Raw genomic sequence first — 22943 nt, 5'->3', positions numbered from 1 at the left:
CCTTTAAAAGGAAAGGTGGAATGATCATTTTAAAGTAAAGGGCAGAGCAATCCTGAAGGCCTTCTGTACTGCTGCGACTGTTAACTGAATGAAATAGTCTCTGCTGTTGTTGGGGGGATTAGCGTCAGAGACTTGAGCTTTTAGTAAGAGAGAGTAACTCAGAATCTGCTTGTGTATACAGGGATACGTCCCTTGGAAAACTCTCAATAAAGTACACAATATAAGCATACACACACAATTAATACAGGAGCTAAATGAAAAGTAAGGGTGGAGGGGTGGGAGGTAGTATTAGGGTTTGGGTGATATTTACCGATCTAGGAGAGTGACATCCAACAAAAGCAGCGCTTTAGAGGGAAAGAAATGACCAGCATTTCTGAAAGCAAAGCATCCCTACACACAAGTAGGGTGTGTATGGTTGGATACAAGGCATGCACACACACACTATGAATGCCACAAGACTGATATTTGTACCTAAAATGTGTCCTGAGGGGGTATGAGGTAACTGGCAAGTAAGCCAGGAACAAAGAAGTGATTGCTTTTCCGGAGTCTAGACAAAAGAGAAAGTGAAGCTTGATGGTTGTCAGGAAGCTCAAGAATACCTGAATGACTCTCTTGAGTATGAGTTGATAGCTGTGATAGTGGTAGGCATGAATTCTTGATGAGATTTCAGGGTGACAGAATATTGGGTTATTTTCCTGAGTACTTGGTGATTACCATGATGGGTGCAGATAATGGAATAAGTAGTCTGCTCAGGGTGCTGATTGAAGCACCGTAGGACAATGGAGATTAATTAGTCCCCTTGTCCTGCTATGCATTCCCTGGGCCATGGGAAAATGCACAATTGCCAACTCTTTCTTTCTTTTGACAAGTACACAAGATGGATTCCTGATTTTTCTGAGAGGCATCCATTTTGTGTGGAGCAGTGTTTTGCTCTAATGCCAGTTTTGAGACCCTGTGATTTAATGACACTCCACCTGATGTGGTAAACAAGGGTTCGTGGGGGGAGAGAGAGACCTGAGATCGTTATTTCAAGAAAACAGTTTATTTGCAGCTGCTGACTCAGAGGCCCTAATGGGCAGAAATCTCTGAGCCCCGATCATACTGAGGAAGGGATATTTATCCAAATTCAAAATATGACAACCCATCAACATTCAGGGTAGAGCTGATAACACTCTAGACATCGAGGCGGCAGTAGAGTAACAGTAGAATAACAGTTTCACCCAGTTCTTGTTATGGTTTACTGTAACCCTCCATGACTCTTGCCCCAATTCCTTAGCACACAGGCATACACAGCACAGAGATATCCTGCCCAGCAACAAGCTATTCCCTTGCTGTCCTAATACATTTACAGAAAGGAAAAGAGATTATTACCAACTGCTAAATCAGTGGATCTTCCATAGTCAGGGGAAGTCTACCTTGCTGTCTCACACCGATGGAGAAGGGTTCCACACCGGCCATTGTTGTTACTATGGCATGGCTAGTTCTCTCCCTAAAGGGTTTGGTAGGCAGTAGCTGGCAAGAAAAAGTAGCTTGGTTTCAGAGGCTGCAACATCAGCAACCCCAGCAATCACACTGTACAGTCCCATACAGGTGTTGTGGTGAGGTGGTAGGGCTGTGACAGACTGGGATAACCAATCAGGGGCCAGCAGGCATGGAGATCAAGCCCAGTACCCGTCAGAGCCCAGGGGCTGGCCAGGGATATTGGTTCCACACACACACCACCCCTTATAGGGACCAAGTCATGTCACAAGTACTTGGGCAGCTTACAGAGTTGGCAAGGGCCCCTGCAATTCCCTCCCATGAACATCCCAAGCAAGCCTCCAGCCCACATGGAGCAATCGGTGTCCTCATCTCCAAAGGGGAAAGGGGAGATGTCATGTGGAGTCTGTGCAGTTGCGGGTGTTAGCAATTAGCAAATTAGCATCTCCAACAGGTCCCCCAGCAGCCTCATGATGCATACCTGTCCCTTGTGTCAGCAAGCAACCCCTCAAGGTGCCTGACAGCTGCCATCACTGATGCTGCCAGCCCTTCCATGCACTGCTGCTGACCCCTGGAGAAGGTGTCCCACTCAATCACGGCAGGTCTGCAGCTGCTCCCACTCAATCACCATCCACCTGGAAGAAATGGTGGGGGGATGGGTTGAGCCAGCCGTGGGCCCAGGCAAAGGGTCAGAGTCACCCTATCACCAGGGGTACCAGCATCCACACCACCTGGCTCCAGAAGCTGTTGTCTACCTCTCCCAACTTCACCATTCCCATTCTTCACTGCCCCCACTCCGCTGCCATCCAAAGATGTTGAATCCATCTGCTTCATAGCCACTCCCTCAGCTGCTGGCCTCATGGACTCTCATGCCCAGTGTCCACAGGACAACTGACACAGCTGATACAGCTCATCTCATGGGTGTCAGGGCTCAGAGGTAGTCCACAACATCAGCTGAGAATGTCAGGAAAAAGGGTTCTGGGATGAGGAAACAGAGAGCGGAGCATCAGCCCATATGGGCACCCATTACATTCTGCTCTGAGACTACCTCCCAGCCTCACAGTCATTTGACCTCTCTCACCTGGCATTTTTTAGTTGGAGGGTATATCCCTCCAGATGGGACTGGGTGAGCCCCGTATTTTAAATATGCTTGATAATATCAAAAATATTCAGTGACAAAGGGCGTAAAGCAAGGCTGTGTACTGGCACCATCTTTATTTAATTTATTCATCTCAGATCTCCCTGCCTTTTTGGCTAACACTGATGGCCACGCTCCCAAGCTAAGTTTTGAGAGAGTCTCTGTTATGTTATATGCAGATGATGCAGCAGTCCTTTCCCTCTCAAAGGTGGGACTAAAGTGCCTGTTATATTTTATTTTATTTTGTAATCGGAATTCCTTATCTATTAATTTCGATAAGACTAAAATTTTGACATTTTCTAAGTCATCGAAGCAATCTGTTTGGAAAATTGAGGGAAGAGAAATAGAACAACTAAAAACTTTCAAATATTTGGGGATCCTTTTTCATTATGATTTAAAATGGACTGCACATCGTAATCAATCCCTTTCCTTGGCAAAAAATAAGATGGCTGCAATATCTCGTTTTCATTATAAGAAGGGTAACCATTTTGTTCCGTCCGCCTTACAGATTTTCCAAGCTACGGTGATTCCACAACTTTTGTATGGAATCCCAGTATGGATCCAGGGTTTTAATAAAGATGTGGAGCGAGTTAGGGCAGTCTTTTTGAGGCGTATTCTTGGCGTCACAAACTCAGCTATTTTTCTTTGTGTGCTGAGCTGGGACTTCACACGATAGAATCTGGTGCTTGGATTACTGTTATTAAATACTGGTTACGCCTTTATTTTTGATGCCCCCCAAACTGATTGCAGTTTTATATACTGACCCATTTGTTTCCAAGTGGTCCCAACTTATTCTAAATAAAATTGGATCACTCGGGATCGATCTTGATTCCTTGTCCAACTCTAGTGAAATCTATATATTTAGGACAATTCAAAAAAGGATATGGGACATTGACTCCCAATCAATAAAAGCCGGTGCAGAAGATATCTGTTCTCCACGTTTTTTAGGCCTCTCTTACCAAACAAACTCTATGGCTCAGTATTTTATTAATTTAATTATACCCTCTCATCTTAGAGCATTTTTGATGGCCAGATTTAACATATTTCCTTCAGCTGTTGTTAATGGTAGATATAAGGGAATTCCACGAGAAGCAAGATGCTGTAGGTGTCAATGTAAAGAACCCGACACAATACATCATATTCTCTTATATTGTCCACTTTTCACACAGCTTCGGTTTTGTTTAATTGGTTCGCTTCCCAATTCACTAATGCGGTGTCTACCAGAGATATAAATTATTTACTTGCTGATAATTGTCCTGAAGTTACCAACCAGGTAGCTGAATTTTTTTTTTCATAATAAACACAAAAAAAGAAAGAAAAAAAATACAAAATACATATACATAAAAAGAAAAACAAAAATTACATGTTCAGCGCACTATTTCCACTAATACAATATTCAAATCACTCTATAAGCCATATCGTGCCCTGAATCCAAATCCCATCCCCCCACCACAGTGCCCTCCACCATTGGACTTCCGATGGAGTGTTATGACATAACAGAAAAAAATATCTATTATTATATCATATTTAAAATCATATTATACTATAATTCGTTAACTACACTTTTAAAATCCGTTTTTGCCACTTTATCCCAATATGCGGTGGCCTTTACCCACGTACATTTAAATTCCTCCATATCTTTATCATGTAAAAAAGCTGTAATTTTGGCCATCCGCATATACATCCATAATTTTTCTCGCCACTCTTTGATTGAAGGTTTACTTGTTTGCTTCCATTTTTTAGCAATTATAATTCTTGCTGCAGCAAAACTATATTGACATATGACTCTATCACCTTTATCTAGATATCTTTTTGGTATACCCAATAAACAAAAGGCGGGGTCTCTCTTAATTTTTGATTTAATCAGATTATTAGTTTCATTCAAAACTAATCTCCAAAACCTCCTTATTTTTTTACAAAACCACCAAACATGCATAAATGTACCTGTTTCCGTACCACATTTCCAACATAAAGCTTCATCATCTTTCTTAATTTTGCTTAATAATACTGGGGTTATATGCCATCTATAAAACATTTTATACAGATTCTCTCTTATTTCATTTGAAATGGTGAACTTAAATTCCTTTTTCCATAACTTTTCCCAAATTTCCAAATCTATATTATAACCTAAATCTCTCATCCATTTCAACATCACTGACTTAATCCTTTCTTGTTCTAAATTTATTTCTATAAGTAGTTTATAAACCCTACCTATCAGTCCTTTATTTCCCTTGGATAGTATAATTTCAATTTCGATTTGGTTTGATTAAAACCCAACTTATTATCTTTGTTAAAAACATCTCTTAGTTTATAATACATAAACCAGTCTTTAATCAGCAGTTCTTCTCTTGATTTCAATACCCATATACCATCTTTGTATTCTGTTATTTCTCTATAGTTATTACAATCCAAATTTAAGTGTGCACCTCTTCTCATAAATGCTTCTATAGGGTTAATCCAGCCGGGTGTTTTACTTTCAAAAACTTCTTTATATTTATTCCATATTTGTAATAAGTTTTTCCTAATAATATGAGAATTAAATTCTTTATTTACTTTCTCCTTTTCATACCACAAGTAAGCATGCCACCCAAATCTCAATTTAAATCCTTCTAATTCTAATAATTTCGGATTCTCTAAGAGGATCCAATTTTTGATCCAGGTGAAGCATGCTGCTTGATAATACATTTTCAAATCTGGTAATCCAAATCCTCCCGTATCTTTTTGTTCAATTAAGTTATTATATGCAATCCTGTGTCTTTTTTCCAAACATCAAATATCTGTACACCCTTAACTATTGGGAGGTTTTGAAACAAAAAAAGCATTTTAGGTAATAACATCATTTTGACTACTGAAATTTTTCCCCACAGTGATAATGGCAGTTTTTCCCAACTTATCAGATCCTTTTTTATCTGTTGCCATTGGTTCACATAATTATCTTGAAATAGATTAAGATTATTATTTGATATCCATATACCTAAATATTTAACTTTATTTTCGATATTAAACCCCGTCTTTTTTATTAATATTTGTTGTTGTGAAAGAGTCATATTCTTAGTTAAGATCTTAGTTTTAGTTTTGTTAACTTTAAACCCTGAAAGCTTTCCATAAACCTCCAAAATTTTATTCCATCTATCAATTTGTTCAATCGGATCAGTCAAAAAACATACTAAATCATCCGCGTATGCTTTAAGCTTATAATGATTTCTACCTATTCGTACACCAACTACATCATCGTTTTTCCTAAAATTATACAATAATAATTCTAATACTAAAATAAACAATAAAGGGGAAAGAGGACACCCTTGTCTCGTTCCCCTTTGAATTTCAATATTGGGTGATAGTGACCCATTTATAATCAAATTAGCAGATTGTTGTGTATATATTCCTTTTATAGCTGTTTTAAAATTCTCACCAAAATCCATAAAATCTAATACCTTGAACATAAACTGCCAATTAACATTATCAAAAGCTTTTTCAGCATCCAAAAATATCAAAGCTATTGGTGTTGTATCTTGCTCTGCATATTCTAAGAGATCAATTACCACCCTCACATTCTGACTCATCAACCTTCCTGGTAAAAAACCAGCTTGATCTTCATGTATTACTTGATTTAATACTCTTTTTAATCTCGTAGCTAAAACTGTTACAAATAGTTTGTAATCAGTATTTAACAATGAAATTGGTCTAAAGTTTTTAACTCCCAATGTATCAGAATTTGCCTTTGGTATTAGTGCTATATTTGCCTGTTTCCAAGTTTGAGGGATAATTCCTTCTATCAATCCTAAATTCATTACTTCCAATAAATAAGGGATTAGCTGGTCCTTAAATATTTTATAATAGGATACATTAAATCCATCTGGACCGGGAGATTTATTTAGTTTACTTTTCTTTATTGCCTCTTCCAACTCCTCTTTAGTTATTGGAAGATCCAAAAAATCTTTATTTTCTTGTGTTATTTTTCCCCAATCTCCTTTAGTAAGATACATATCCATTTCTACCTCTGAAGATACCTTTTTTTCTGTATAAGTTTGTATAAAATTCTACAAATTTTTCTAGTATCTCCTCTTTTATTCTTGTAATCTTACCATTCCTTTTAATTTGAGTTATTGGTATTTTTTTCTCCTTCTGCTTAAGTTGCCATGCTAACATTTTTCCCGGTTTGTTTGCATGTTCAAAAAATCTTTGTTTATTATACATAAGTTTTCTTTCAATTTCTTCTGCAATTAAAAATTCATATTGCTGTTGCCAATTTCTAATCTTAATCTGCTGTTCCTGTTTAGCTGCTTTATCTTGCAGCCTGCTTAAATATCTTTTTCCTTGTTTTATTTCATCTAATATATGTTTTCTCTTATTCTCCCTTTCCCTATACCATCTTGTATTTTGTTGAATTAATAATCCTCTAATTACTGCCTTGCCAGCATCCCAAACTATAGCTTCACGAGTACCCTTATCTGTATTTTCTTTAAAATAATTCTGTATTTCCGTCTTCAATTTAGCAACTATTTTAGTATTTTTTAAAAGGAAATCATTAATTCTCCAGGGTTTATATCCTCTATCTCCCAATTGAATTTTAACTGAAACCGCATTGTGATCTGACAGAACTCTAGGTAAAATCTCTGAATCCTCAGATTTCTCTATTAGGCCTTTCGATAGCCACAACATGTCTATTCTGGAATATGTAAGGTGTCTTTGTGAAAAGAAAGTATAACCTTTCTTATTTCCATGTGCCAATCTCCAAGCATCAAACATATTCCATTGATCAATAAGAGCATCAAAGACCCCTGGTAATTTTCCTTCATTAAGCGCCTTTTTCTTTTTCCCAGATCTATCTATCTTAGGTACTTTAACACCATTAAAATCCCCCATCCATATCATTTTTTCTGTGGCATATTCAGCTAATAATATTGCTAATTTGTCATAAAATACTTTTTGATTTATATTAGGAGCATATATTCCCACAAGCATTATCTTCTGAAATCCACACGTTATTTCAACTAACAACACTCTTCCCTCCGTATCTTGATAGACAACTCTTGGTTCCAATGAGATAGGTATGTACATAGCTATTCCATTAGTCTTTCTAGCATTATTACATGCCGTGAAGAGTGTACCCAACCTTAAATGTTCCAATCTAAATATATCCTTTGGGAGTATATGAGTTTCCTGTAAACAAATAATATTAGCATTACTTTTGTGTAGCTGGTGAAATATTTTCCTCCTTTTATTAGGAGAATTCAATCCATTGATGTTCCAAGATAAAACCTGTAACATATCAAGAGTCAGTTAGATCCCATAAACTTCCACAATCAACATTAACAACCCTATTACTTATTGCCCCCCTTCCCCCCATTATTTAGTCTTCAGCTTCGTCAATTGGAGAGTCCTCTGAAGAGTCTGTTGGCAGATCTCCACCTCCAGCTGCTTCAGATGCCTTTTCTTCTTCCGTAGATTCTCTAGTTGGAACTTGCTTGGTTGATTTAGTAGGTTTAACCAATTCTGCCTCATATCTTCTTAAGAACTGCTCAGCCTTATCCACTTCTGTATACTTGAACCTTTTTGTCTTGAAAGTGAAGGAGATACCCTGTGGATATTCCCATCTGAATTGGATTCCACTAAGTCTTAAACATTGAACAATCTCCATAAAATCTTTCCTTTTCCTCAGCAATCTTGCCAGTATTTCTTTCATCAATCTCAAAGGCTCATCTTCAACTTTTAATGGTGTCTTGTAGGGAGTATTAAGTATCAAATCCCAGTGGCTCCTCGAAAATAATTGAAGCAGGCAATCCCTAGGTACTTTGTTTCTGGTTGCACATGCAGAATTCATTCTGTAAGCTGTCACAATCATCCCTGCAATTACTTCTTCAGTTTCCTGTAGAAAGTCTGCCAAAAGAACTGTCAAGTATCCACGTAGATCCCGATTTTCCACTTTTTCTTTCAAACCACATATACTCAACGAAGATTCTTTTATCTTAAGCTCAATCATTGCCATCTGGTCTTGTTGTCTCTCTTCTCTGTCAGATGAGGATGCTATTGCCATCTCAAGGGTATCCACCTTCTTCTTAGTTTCTTTAATTTCCTGTGTATTTTTCTTAAGCTTGGTTTCAACTCTATCTTGCCTAATGGTCAGAGATGAAATTGTGTCTTGCAAAGTAGCTATTGCAGCAGAATTTTGAGATGTAGTTGCTGTATTCTGGGATAACTCCTGCTTCATTTCTGTAACATCTTGATGAGTCTTAGTTAAAAGTTCAAAAACAGAGGTCAGTGTTACTTCAGGCTTTACTTTTGGAGGCATCTTGGCAATAACAGATGTTGATGCAACTGGAGAAGTTGTCTGTTTAGTTGGAATTTGAGTTATAGAGGGCCTTCTCTGAGGAAGCTGTACCACCAACTTTGTATCCTTAAGAATGTCTTTGGTATGTTTCTCTTTTTCTCCCATTGGTAAGCTGTGAAAACCGAAGACAAAACAGCTGGCAATTGTAATCCAAAAACAAAAAGGAGAGTGGGGGGGGGGGCAAAGACTTTCTTTTAGTTCATTACACAGAAATTATTTCAGATGAAAGAATCCCAATCAGAGAAAGCAATCACTATGACATCTTAAATGAAGTTATTCCATGTCACTTGATTGTTCTCCAACTCTTTGCTTTTATTTCCAAGTTCTTGCTTTAGTGAGAAACTTTTTGGAGTGCGTCACACAGCTGGCAAAAAGCCAAAAGTCTCAAAACAGAGCGTAACAGAACTATAGATAGTTCTAAGTAAAGTCTTTAGAAAGCAATACTGCCACACACCCCAAGATAATGTTTTAAGTGCAAAAAAATTCTTTATTCCAAATTTAAAAGAAAATCGGATCCCACCTCGCTTGCTTCTTGCTGCTCCTTTAAGATGGCGCCGGCCATTCAGCAGAGTCCCGTCAGAGCGACCGCCGCCGATTTCGTGGCGGCTATCGCTCGGATGACAGGTCCGCCACCGGCACCCGAGTCTGCATCCCCTCTTACACCGAGGGGTGCCGCTTGCCAGATCTTCAAGAGGCCGATTAATCGCCCCGCGGCAGCAAGACAGCAAGAGCGCGGCTCCGCGCTTGCGGCGGGGGGGGGGGGCGTCCGACCCGGAAGTCCTATAATGTAATTATTGATGAAATGTATAATTCTTTGTTTTTAGCTTTATATCTATCTGTTTCTTTGTTCTGTTTTCCTATTGTTAATGCCAATAAAGGTACTCTTTACTGTTTACTGTTATATGCTTGATGCAGATCAGCCAACCGCATAGTTGGTCAGACCAAGTTGGCTATAATTACACGATCCCTACCTCAAAAGGCCCCAAACAAAACCAATTTTTAAAAAGATAGAAAAATAGGAGAAAGCACAGGGACATGCATCTGAGTGAAGGCAAATAGTCGAACCTGAAAAACCTAATATTTGGCCTTTTAGGGAATCGCTTATTCGGCTTCAGGCAGATTCCCAGGTTATAGTATTTGGTCTACTTGAAACCCGAATATTGGCGAAATGGCTAATTTTGAGTTTATTTTTGGTTCAGTTGTATCTATATGCACAACCCTATACCCCAGCATAAGGGACAGTCCATTCCCTTCCCCCCCTTCCCCCCTTAGGATTGTGCTGTGAATCAATGAAGCTGTATGACCCTGAGGGAGGTAGTTGGTCCAGGAAACTGCCTGAGATCTTAGCTTGCTGGCCTGCAAGGCAAGAAAAAGACCCAACATACACATATTTATGATCATCACTGAACCAACACTTATTTTATTATAAAAATTCAGTAAAAAGTGTTATAAAGGTTTCATTTTGTACAGCTGACCAGTGAACAGCATGGAACAGGGTTTTTGTTGGGTTTTTTGTGGCCCATATCCAGTGTAAATGAACAACACTACTTTGGACTTTAATCGTGAAGCTGTAGTGTTACTTCTGATGCAACCCTCCCCCCACCCCAGTTCTTTCTATATTATCTGCAGGGTAGATAGATAGATAGCAATAAATAAGAATTCAGAATACATTAATTGGTATCCTTTCCACCTTCCGTTTTCATATTCCCAAAGCCCGTGTTAAGATATTTGCAAAACCTCCAGTTATATAGGAAGTGTTGCTGGTGGTGTGAAAGGCTTTAAGCAATAAATATTCATGAAGTGACTAGCAGAGATGCAAACGCTCTTAATTAGAACTACACTTCATAAAATGAGCTCACAAATCAGAGGATTCATGTGCTCCATGACTCTGAGATATGCAGGGAAAGGGATATATAAGAAGCAGTGTAACTCTGAACTTCTGTATAATACAAAATCTGCATAGATATTTTTATTTATGACATGGGAACTGTACCCAGTTCAAACATCATTTTTGTCTGGTATCCAGTCTGTATAATGACAAATATTGTTTTTTTTAAAATACTATCAAAAAGCTTCAGACATATATAAGAAACAAATCTGGGAGTGATCCAGCCACCTGTACAAACATATAATACTTGACATACATCTTGAGAATGTGAATATACTCTGAAGCTGACTCTACTACATGCTCAGTACCCCAATGTATTCATTAATTCCTGATGACTGCTTGTTCTTTGTACATGTTCAGGACAAATATCTGTCATCTCTCTGGAACTTTCTCTCCCATGGATCACAGTCTTGTTCCACCCTTTCTCCAAGGAGTTCCGGGTCATGTATGACTTTCACATTCTAACAACCATGTGAAGCAGGTTAGACTGAGAGAGGATGACTAGTCCAAGATCCCTCAGTGGCTATCATGGACTAACTTGGGACTTGAACCCAGTCCTCCATCTAAGCCCAACAGTTGAACCAGTAAGAAACACTGATTCCAAATACATGTTTGCAAGGTAAACACAAGGGATATTTCCAACTCCCCACCTCCATTTCCCACTGTAATCCTGCTGTAAATAATATTAGGGTCCATCTTTATTCCTACAAATATGAGAAGCTGTTGTTGATTGTAGGGGCTAACTAGTGACCAGAGGCTAATCAATATTGGCAACTGAAGGCCCTATGTTTCTCCCTGGGATTTTGTCAGATTGTCACAATTCACAGAATAGGTGGAAGTGGACACAACAGCCCTGAGTAATGCTTATTTTTAGACCAAGATATACCAGGTAAAGCATTACTAGCAAAATGTCATTGTTTTTCTCGAGGAGTCTGTTGCCTTGGCTTTTGCTCCAGGCTGTTTCCTGTGACAATATGAAATGATAATGACACACATTTTGATTCCAGTGAAATTCTGCAGTTTATACAGCTGGGGAGGGAAACGTTGGTATCACACATAAAATTCCCGTATCACTCTTCCATACTTAAAGGTGATAGAATACTGACAGCTCATATATTGATGATACAAACAACAGTCTGTGCTAATTGGCAAAACCTGAGACAATTCTAACTGAATGGAAGTCTACGGAAAAGACTTCTGTTTCCTTGAACTGAATATATTTAATCTAGCATAGTTGTTGAAAAAATGAGGTGTGAACTGAAACATCCCTGGTTCAAAACTTTGCCATAAACAAATCAGAATTCGCTCAACTGGACCTTCATTTGACAAAATGGTAATCATGATAGTGGCTCAGGAGTGCTGTACAGATTTGTTTGTAAATATATTTAAAGCACTTTCAAGGCTTGAACAGTATTATTAACTTTTTAGTCATACAAGGGCTAGTGGAGTCTAGTGTCTGCATGCAGTGGAGGCCACAGAGGTGCCATGGTGGGCTGTAATCACCTGCTATAACTGGAGACTGACTGAGAGGAACCAATGCAGTATCATTTCCATTCAACTCCTGTGGTCCACCACATTAGAAGTGGTAGAGTACCTGTTATCCACAGAACACAAGTACATTTCATTGATAAGCATGCTTACAGCCCTAGAATTTCTGATGTGATTAATTTTATCAGAGAACTTAATTTTTATGTGGACATGCTGACTGCACAACTCATCTTAAGACATGGAACAAAAACCACAGTTGTAGAAATTGACCCATATTTTCCACTGTACAATAAGTTGAGGGACTTCACATTATCAAACTTAAATATTCAAAACTTATAACTTCACAATAAGGAAATCTTCAGGAGAAACATAGATTTTGTTTTTCTTATTCAATAGGCTGTTCAGTGATCTTGTATAACATGTTTAAAATGACCTGAATCCCATGTCAATTTTCCAAAACGCCTCATCATAATGAGATTAGAGAAATAGCAATTTTGGGATGTGTGACATCCTGAAAAAAGTTCAAGATACAAATTTCCCAAAAGGAAAGCTGTTAGTTTGATAACATGAATCACTTGATGACACCTTCACAGCTCTTATAATTTAGTAACTGCCACCTCTGGCTAGATGTTTTCCCAACCATCTGTTTATGAAAGGTTGGTGGAGGTGGAAGAAAATATGTACACCATCTGGAAACATTTCTTGAACACTTAAATTAAATTTTTGTCTAGATTACCAGCAGGTACTATTGGAAGCCTTACATGGATAATGCAAATGTATCATATTTTAATCTCACATTAACTTTGATTTAAATTAACAAAACGCTGTCATTTAAAAAGGTCAGAGCCACTGATTATACAGATCACAGGAACAACAGTAACAAAAATTGTCAAGAGTTCATATTAAAAGGTGTTCTTATGACCAGGACCTATGGACAAAGCTAGGTTTATGTATGTTCTGATAAAAAGTATTCACATTCTGATTTGTGGAGCTATTATTAGTGTTATTTGGCATTTTCACATAGTAGAGAAAATTAGCCTCTTACTGGGATGAGCCTCCCACCAAGCCAAGATCACTCTGAGGCCAAAGAGCAGCAGTAGGCAGAGGCTCCTGGTAGACGTCCTAACCAGCAGGATGCAGGGACAGAAGAAGAGAACGCTTGTAGCAAGAGTTTCCCAGTACGGGTGGCCTAGCAGTATGCATGGCTGTAACATCTGACAAGGGCTATAATACTCTTGGTTCCTGGATCCAGTACTTTTCCCATTACACCTCTTGTCTCTCTCCCCTCCACTCCCCATTTAACCCTCACTGTGAAGAAAAGAAGGGAGAATTCGTTATATCTGATGGTTGTTTTTTAAGTGAGTGGTCTCATTACTCCTTTTGATATACAAAGAGAGGGTCTTGAAGGGTTTTCCCCAGTCTATTCCCATGGGCTCATGAATTACTGAACTGCATTTCTGTCTTTTCCATTTTGTCATCATGACCCCAAATGCCAGATTCCAAGTCAGTGTTTGCAGGCATATTTTCTATTATTTACCTTATTTAATAAAATGATACTTGAAAGAGGGAGTGATAAGCGTTCTTATAATGATTCAATGGAATGCGGAGCCCTTCTTCTTTTATTATGCATGCTACATTTGAAGCTAATGAAGCATAACCTCTGAGCTGATACTTTTAGAGATGAAAGAGACATCTTGTTACATATTCTATTTATTTCATCAGCTCTGCCATAGTCAACACAAACCGCTATGATTGCCTTGCACTTTGGCACTGACAGCTGATGATGAACATTCTTGTTGAGGTCTTGTCTAATAGTTTCTTAGCCTGTGCAGATTTTTAAAATACTAACTATGAATAAAGTACATGAGGAAAAATAGGTCATAACATAATGCTACATGTGATTAAGAATCATAGGAAGAACAATCCTGACTGAAATGTTTTGCGTGGTACGATTCTTTTTTTATGTGCATTTTCAAAAATATAACTAGTTTATGAAACTGATTTCTACCCCCTACCCATTCCCTTATTCTTTTAATTTAAAAACTAGCATCAGCTGATTTTGCTTCCATTGAGATTTTATTCTCATGAAGAATAAATTTATAGATAAAAACCAAATGAAGAGCCAGGTTTGAAAACAAAACAAAATGCTACATTATCTTCTTCATGTTGAACAAGACTGGTTCAAGTTACTAAAAAGAATCAAAGAGAATCATACATCATACAATAGTGTTCATTGTGCTGGAAGAAGGCCAGCTCTATGTTTGTAGCCTATGTAGATGGCATTTTTAGGTGTCTATTTTATTCCAATCCTTTTAGCCTGTTCAGGAAAATAAATCCTATCCCCTAGGAGTAGGGGAAGAAGTATAAAAAGTCATAAATGTTTCTTAGCTAATGGAATCTATATAGCAGTGGTTCCCAACCTTTTTTTGACCAGGGACCACTAGGACTTTTTGTTCGGTGCAGGGACCGCAAGGTTCAAAATAAAAATTCTGAGAATTTGAAAATAAACTTTAATCATAACTGTTAGTTAAACATTAAACTTAGAATAATATTTGAATATGGTTTTTTATAATAGAGAACTTTTAATTGAAAAGATTAATTTATTATGGGTTTATAACTTTGTTTCGCAGACCTTAATTTAGTTCTCGCGGACCCCTGGGGGTCCGTGGACCCCCGGTTGGGAACCAGTGCTATATAGTTTTTCAGAATGTATATACCTTTCTTTAAAATAAAAAAATATTTTTAAGGAGACAGACAGCTCCAAGTATAGTCACAGCCATGGCATATCCTCATACCTCAGATGAAACAAATATAGAATCATAAGCCAATTATTCATGGCTGAGTTTGCTGCTCTCTTGAGGCAGAGTGAAAAAAAAGTGAATGTTAAAGTTGTATTCATGGATGCGAATCATCGCTGTTAAGCCTGATGTTGTTTTGGTTATTCATGAAGCAAAGCCCGCAGTATTCAACAACTGTTGGGTCTGTCCCCTGTTGTTGCAACCCTCCCCCTGCCATGATGCCCACCCCACTTCTGCCCCAACCCCGCCCCAACTCCACCCATCGAATTACCATGGGCAGGGAGAAAGTTTCTCCTCTGTGGATACGGCAATCATATTACAATGGCTATTTTACAATATTCATAAATCGTAATCTTGAACAGCTCACCTTGTGCTCTCCCCCCCTTGCCCAAACTTTGCCAGGTGCTGCTTGGTGGGGTCCCCCCCTGTATTTTGGCGGGGCACTCCTAGGTTTCCCCCTCCCCCCGCCTGTGCTTTGCCCCTTTTCGCTTTATGGAAAGCTGCTGCTGCTTTGCTCCATCTTGCCACTAGATGTTGCTCCCGAGCTGGGGCGGCTTTTGCTGTGCTGGCTCCTGAATCTGCTTCACATTTCATAAGGTTCCCCCCCCCCAATGCCCTAACTGCATTAGCTTCTGAGCGGTGCTGCTGCCATGCAAGTTTGGACCCACACCAGGGAGGCAGGAATCCCCCATGACCTGGCTGCAGTGTGGAGCAGAATGGGATGTAAAGGTAAGCCAACCCCTCAGGTTTCACCCCACAGAAGCATCCAACAGACCTCTGATAGCTAAGCCATATTAATTACTCTGAATCAAAATGGGAGGGGAGACACATGCAAGAATGACCCACCCTGGGTGGAAATGATCCCTCCTTCCTTTTCTGCACAACTCTGTTTCAGGTGTGCCTCTTTATTGACCCTCAATGCCACTTCCCTCTAGGAAGGGAAGGTGATTGTAAGCCAGTTTTAGACTCCTTAAAAGTAGAGACATTCTATCTTCTTCTATCTATATAAATAAAAATGTAAATGTTCGTTTGTTCAAAATCTTAAATCTCCGAAAGTTCTTCACCGATTGCTTTGAAATTTTGACACAACATTGCATTCGAATACACGTGTTTTTATATACCTGTGACAGGTAAAAACCTGCTTATTTCACCTGTGACAGGTAAAACATGCTTTTTTTGAAAAACAGCGCCATCTGTTGGCCGTTAAAGCAACACACACTATACTAAATAGCCTCCCCTTTTGGTGTACTCATCTTCCTTTACCATAACATTTGTGGCTACAGGCCTGCATCTCCATAATATAATTAAATAGCAGAAATATATTGGAAGAATTCAATGTTGTTTCATCCATCATACACAGGATCAAGGCTGGAGATGGGCAAGCTCCCTGTCTCTCCTTGGATTCAAGTCAGCCTCATGCAGATCATGAATCTAAGAGCCAAATTATGAATGTCCTTTCCTCCCAGTTCAATGGTGCTCACTCTCTCAAGTACATTCACTGGTTTTGCACTTTCACTTATTTTCATATTTAGGAGAAGCTAAGGCAGATCAAGGAAAGGGAAACATTTGGGTTTCCTATCAAAGTCAAGCCTTGATTATCTTTTCCTCCATATTCCTCCCTTGCCCAAATTCCAGCAGGATCTCTCTAATATTCGTGCATTAAAGGGCAAGCAAAGGAAAGGGAGGCTATCAGATTTCTTGCCAGAAAGAAAAGCTCCCATCTCCTGTGCATAATGTGCACATATGAAAAGGACTGCTTTAGAGTTATTTATCAGAAGAGCTCTTAAGTAAGTGTTTGCTGTCCTTGTAATACTCGAGTGTGGCACAGCTGAGTTTCAAGCTAGAATGTCATATGATCAGCGGCATCTCTATTTGTTGGACCTGCATATGAAATTAGCTGCCATGAACCTGTATTTAATTATTTGATTCTAATACACTCCATCTCACCATGAGCTTTCATGGACTTCAGAAACACAGTTTGCAGAATCACAGAGTTGGAAGGTACCACCAGGGTCATCGTCCAACCCCCTGCACAATGCAGGAAATTCACAACTACCTCCCCCCCACATCCCCAGTGACCCCTACTCCAAGCCCAGAAGATGGCAACAAATAGAAATCAGCTTCTTAACTTTTCATATCAGTTCTTAGTGCTACTACTTTTCTTCACTTTATATAGAAGACGGAGAAATCTGAGGCAAGCAAAAGGAGTGGTTCCAAAGAGGTTGTGTACAAAGGTCTTGCCATCTTGTTGCGGGGGCAAATGTGGTTGGGATGCTCTCAGACTGGACCAAAGATCCACAAACATTATGCTTGACATCAAGTCCTAGCTAGCTAGCTAGATTTTATTCCTCGGTTTACTTGCATGAGACCAGAGAAGTGGCAAACTGCAACTAGGAAATCTTGACAGGACCTTTCAAAGGTGAAGATGTCCTCATTCCTCGCATTCCTATGATTCCAACAGATATGCCATTTCAATTTAAGAGATTGCAATTCCCAATTTGATTGGCGTTTGCAGTCACCATCAACAAAGCTCAGAGCCAATCTTTAGAATTGTGCGGTTTAGATCTAGACACGGATTGCTTCTCACATGGACAATTATATGTTGCGTGTTCTAGAGTCGGCAAACCAGACAATCTCTATATCTGCACAGACAATGGAACCACAAAAAATATTATATACCCACAAGCATTTTGAAATTAAACATATTAGAAACATGCACTTTCTCTTTTCTTTCTTTTCCATTTAACCAGACTGGGCCGCAGCAACTCTGTTGTACACAATCCTTCCCATGTTCCCATTGTTACAATTTCTCCAAAATTCTGCATCCACTTAATCGTATTTGTCTTCACTTGTTCCATTTCAGTGTCATATCTTAACAGCAATTTGTAAATCTTCCCAAGCAAGTTATTATAGTTTCAAATTCTGTTAATGTTCTCATCGTGCCAGATTTTAAACAATCTTCTTTGAGCTTTGATCTTAGTTGTAAATATGTTAACCAGTTCAGATCTTTATTTTCTTTTTTTAGTGCTTGTGGATGCTTAATTTCTCCAGCCTTGCCAATCATTTATTGGTATGTAAGATAAAAACTGCACTTCCAAGCAAGAGCTTCATGGTAGGCTTCAACTGGGGACATTATAGAGGGCAGGTAAGGACAAATCCTTCTTGTACCATACTTTTAACAATGCTGGTTTAACATCACAATCTTCAAAGGTTTGTCTTGTTGTGGCAATAGAGGCTTTAGCATTCCATAACAAATTGTGAAACCCAATCAAAAGATCCGCTCTTTCTAGTGCAAGATTTCTGTCTGTTGGGAATTTAATCCAGTCTAATTTAATCCAATTTAATTAAGTCAGGCAGGAAGCTTGATAATATAGTTTAAAATTCGGTAGCCCAAGCCCTCCTCTTTTCTTGTTGTCTTGCAGAGTTTTAAATTGCACTCTCAGTTTTGTGCTGTTCCGGACAAATTGATTTTTTGTTGTTGCCAGACTTCTAAACACTTTGTCACCTAAAACCATTGGTAAAAATTGAAATAAAAAGTTAAGTCTTGGGAGCACATTCATTTTTATCATCGATATGTTACCAAGCCATAAAATGTTTAGTCCATCAATTCAAATCCTTTTCTATTTCTTTCCATACTCTGAGATAGTTTGCCTTATACAGAAAGTTATTTTGAGACGTTATATAAATACCCATGTATCTTACTGGGTCATTTGTAATTTGACATCTGGTTATCTTCTTAATGGATGCTTGCTCTTCTTCAGTAAGGTTAAAAGTCAAAATTTTGTTTTGATTTGTTTTAAATAATTTTTTATTGTTTTCCATATCATATAGTCCAACATAACAACAGCCAAAAGAAATTCTTTATCATTTAAAAAACAAATATTATTGCTGATGATATTCTTTAGTTTGTAATAAAAACAAAAATTGTTGACTTCCCCTTCACCCCCTTCCATCTGAAAAATAAATTGAATATTCTTTTGCATATGTTTACTAATCCCAATATTACATTAAATGATAAAACATTACTATTTCAGTCATCATTAAGAGATTACCTAAAAGTAATAGTAAAAATTTATAAAAAGGGATTAGATCAATGAATAACCCTTAAACATCCCCATTTGAAATGCATTTTCACAATAGCTTCTCCAAGCCTCCCATTTCCCCATAAACTGAGCATTATCTTTTAGGTTTATCAATGCTGTAAGTTTCACCATCTCCATCAGTTCTAGCATCTTTTGTATCCAGTCTGTTCTATCTGTTATTTCCGCCATCTTTCATTAAGCTGCATATATCAATCTTGCAGCAGTAGTGGCATATATTAAAAATGTCCTTTGAGTATGAATAGTATCTGGTACCATACTTAATAGCATCATCTCAGGTGTTTTAGGCACATTATGTTGTAAAATCAGTCTTATTTCATTATATATCATGTCCCAAAATTTTCTAGCTTTTTCACAAGTCCACCACATGTGATGAAATGAACCTATTTCATTATTACATTTCCAACATTTTGGAGACAATGAAGCATAGGACATTGCAAGTTTCTTTGGTGTTAAGTGCCATTTATACATCATTTTATAAATGTTCTCTCTTAGTGATTGTGAAAGTAAGGATTTCATATCACGTGTCCAGAGTCTTTCCCATTTATGTAACATTATGTCATGACCTAGCATCTGTGTCCAACTAATCATGGTAGGTTTTATCCGTTCTTGTTCACAATAAAGTTCTAACAACAACTTATACATCTTGGAAATTAGATGGTCATTTGTATCCAATAAAAGTTTCTGGAAGGTAAATTTAGTCTTAGAAAAGCCCGTTTTCACATCTTGTAGAAAAACAGAGTTTATTTGATGATATTGAAACCAAGTTAATAAGTCTTTAACTTCCTCATATTCCCTTCTCAGTCAGGGTAATGGTTCAGAGCCATTAATTTCCTTTCATTTACATATGTGACCAAACCTCTTTTCTTTAGCCAATGCAATATAGGGAGTGCCCAGGCATTTTGCCTGGAGAATTTTTCATGTTCTTTTTTAACATGAGCCTCTTGCAGGCAAACAATGTCTTTACCTAATTTGTTTATACTATGGAAAGCTTTCCTCCTTTTAACTGGAGAGTTCAAGCCATTGATGTTTACAGACAATATTTTAACCTATTCCATCTAGTTGTCTACAGGTGAGTGTCCTGTGTGGCACCTTGACCCTTCTCCAGTTCATTCTTTTTCACTCTGTGACTGACGTTGTTCAGTTGATTGGATTTCTTCAATCAGAGCTTTGGCTTCTACATATAATTGCATATAATTCTTTTCCCTTGGGATAATGACACTTCTAGTGAATAGGGGATTAGCCAACGTAATTTTTTTTCTCTTCCCACTAGGACCTGTCTTAACTCGTTAAACTCTTTCCTTTTTGCAAGAACGCTTCCGGGAAGATTGGTAAGAATCTGTACTGGAGTCCTGCCACAAAATAGAGGGTCATCTCTTTGAACTTTCAAAAGTAGGTCTCTGGTCTTCTTATGAACAAATCTAACCAGGATGTCTCTAGGCATGTTGTTTCTCTTGGCGTATTCTGTAGCAATACTCAACTTATTGTCGAAGGCTTTCACGGTCAGAGTTCATTGGTTCTTGTAGGTTATCCGGGCTGTGTAACCGTGGTCTTGGAATTTTCTTTCCTGACGTTTCGCCAGCAACTGTGGCAGGCATCTTCAGAGTAGTAACACTGAAGGACAGAGACACTGTCCTTCAGTGTTACTACTCTGAAGATGCCTGCCACAGTTGCTGGCGAAACGTCAGGAAAGAAAATTCCAAGACCACGGTTACACAGCCCGGATAACCTACAAGAACCAATACTCAACTTCTTTCTCCTCTTCATCAAATTAGTATTGATCATGCAATAACACTTTAAGGTCATCTTCTAAGGTTTTTTTTTTTTTGATGTTCTTATCTCTTAATTTAATTTTTGTGTGTCGATTTTAGTATTTACGTCTAGAAGGAGCTGCGAGTGTTCTCTAAGTTCTTGTTCATGTTGGTCTACAGTTGAATCGGTAGTTTTTTGTTTTTGTTTGTTCTCTGTTATCTCTTGAGTGTGAACTGAGATCTTTTCTTCCATCTTGGTTCTACTTTTAAGTACTCTTTGTTCTGATTGATGAATTGATTCCTGTATTGGTTTTTGTAAGGAATTCTTCATCTCATTGATCATTTCTTGTGTTTGCAAGAATAGGTCTTCAGCATCTTTGGCCATATCTGGGTTCACTGACAGTGCTTTTGTTTTCTTTGCCTTGGTTTTCCCTATGTTTATCTCTTGCTATTCCTCTTCAGACTCTTCTAAATAGTCCTCAGGTAAAACCGAGTCTTTAAATTGTTTTCCTTTGATCCTTTGGGACTGTCATTGGGTTAGGTTGTAAAATCTTTTCCTCATAATAAGCTCAACTTTGATAAAATTGATAAAATCAATTAAAACCATACTATCTGTCAATTAGCAGAATGAGATTATAGATAATGGAATATTAGGTGTTAGTAAGTGTTGATTGCAATTCAATTAGGTTCCACAATTAAGTTATCAAAATTAATTCTTGTTTGTTACAGTTATTTCAAAATCAAAGTAAAATTATTTTGATAGCACAATAATCACTCTATAATCAGTTCATTTAAACCAGTTAAAATTGATCAAAGTAGGTCAGAATAATTATCATAATAGTATCTGCTGTATGACCAAACTTTCAAAACACCTAAAACAATAGGCAAGATGGCAATGAGGAAGGCAGACGCTAATACATGGAGCTCTATCCTGAAAAACCTCTAACACTCGCTGCCGTGACTCCGTGGGAAGTTTCTTGTCTACAGGGAGAAAGAGGGCAGTCTAATTCATTGTAATTGCTGTTTTATGATTTCAGCCTGTTTACAATTATGTGGGATCATAGCTGCTGGTGTTATCTCTAAGCCTCTTGCCAAGATCTCCTGTAATTAGAGGATGAAAACTTGTTGATATCTGCATCCAGCTGCATCCAGTCATCAATGCCAGTGCCTAGCAAAATTTATATCTGCCCCTGTCCTCTGAACTGTTTTGATTCAGTCCTTCATTATATTGGAGGCATTTATCAGCGTGAATTCATCAAATTCCCCAGACTAAGCTTCATAAAGGCTTCAGCAACTGATAGAGCTTGGCTGCATCAGACAGAACACTGAAACCTGAAGCCAGAATCTCTGTGTAGGTTAAAAAAAAAGGAGTAAAACAGGTGTGCAATAAGATGGGAGTCTCCAAACATATGCGTGAGCCAGGTGATCCAATCTCTCCTTCAGTGTCTAAACAAAGCAGGATCGGACACTATGTTGCTCCTGCTAATAACCTCATGTATAACGTTCCTACTTCAAACCATTTTGCAGTATAACTCCAGTGAGACTCTTCAGCTAAATGCTGAAGCGGACACTCAAACCCCCTGGCAAAGGAAGATGAGGAAAATGTTGAAAGCTCTAGTAATGCCTTGAAAGAGCTGTCTTTATTGACTGCCAAAACAGTGGAAAGCATCTTTGAACAACTAAACTCAGTGCTTTCAAAGCTTGACCACCTAACTCGGTTGATAAAGAAGCTCAACAACCTGGGTTTCCCAAAGCCAAGATGTGCTGAGTAATGAGTAATGCTTCACGGAGACATATGAGCTCCAGCTCACCTCAACCTAGCACAGCAGGTGACCCTTCTCAGCTAGTTTTACAGCCTCATAAGATCTGTCTGAACATCCTCAGATATAACAGACACATATTGCTCCTTGGAATACAAAGCTCCATGTGGTACAACACTTGAGAACTTTATTTGGCAGCAGTATAAGACA

This window comes from Euleptes europaea, unplaced genomic scaffold (genome assembly GCF_029931775.1).
Source record: "Euleptes europaea isolate rEulEur1 unplaced genomic scaffold, rEulEur1.hap1 H_1, whole genome shotgun sequence".
Classification (NCBI taxonomy): domain Eukaryota; kingdom Metazoa; phylum Chordata; class Lepidosauria; order Squamata; family Sphaerodactylidae; genus Euleptes; species Euleptes europaea.
Note: the sequence above shows the minus strand (reverse complement) of the source record.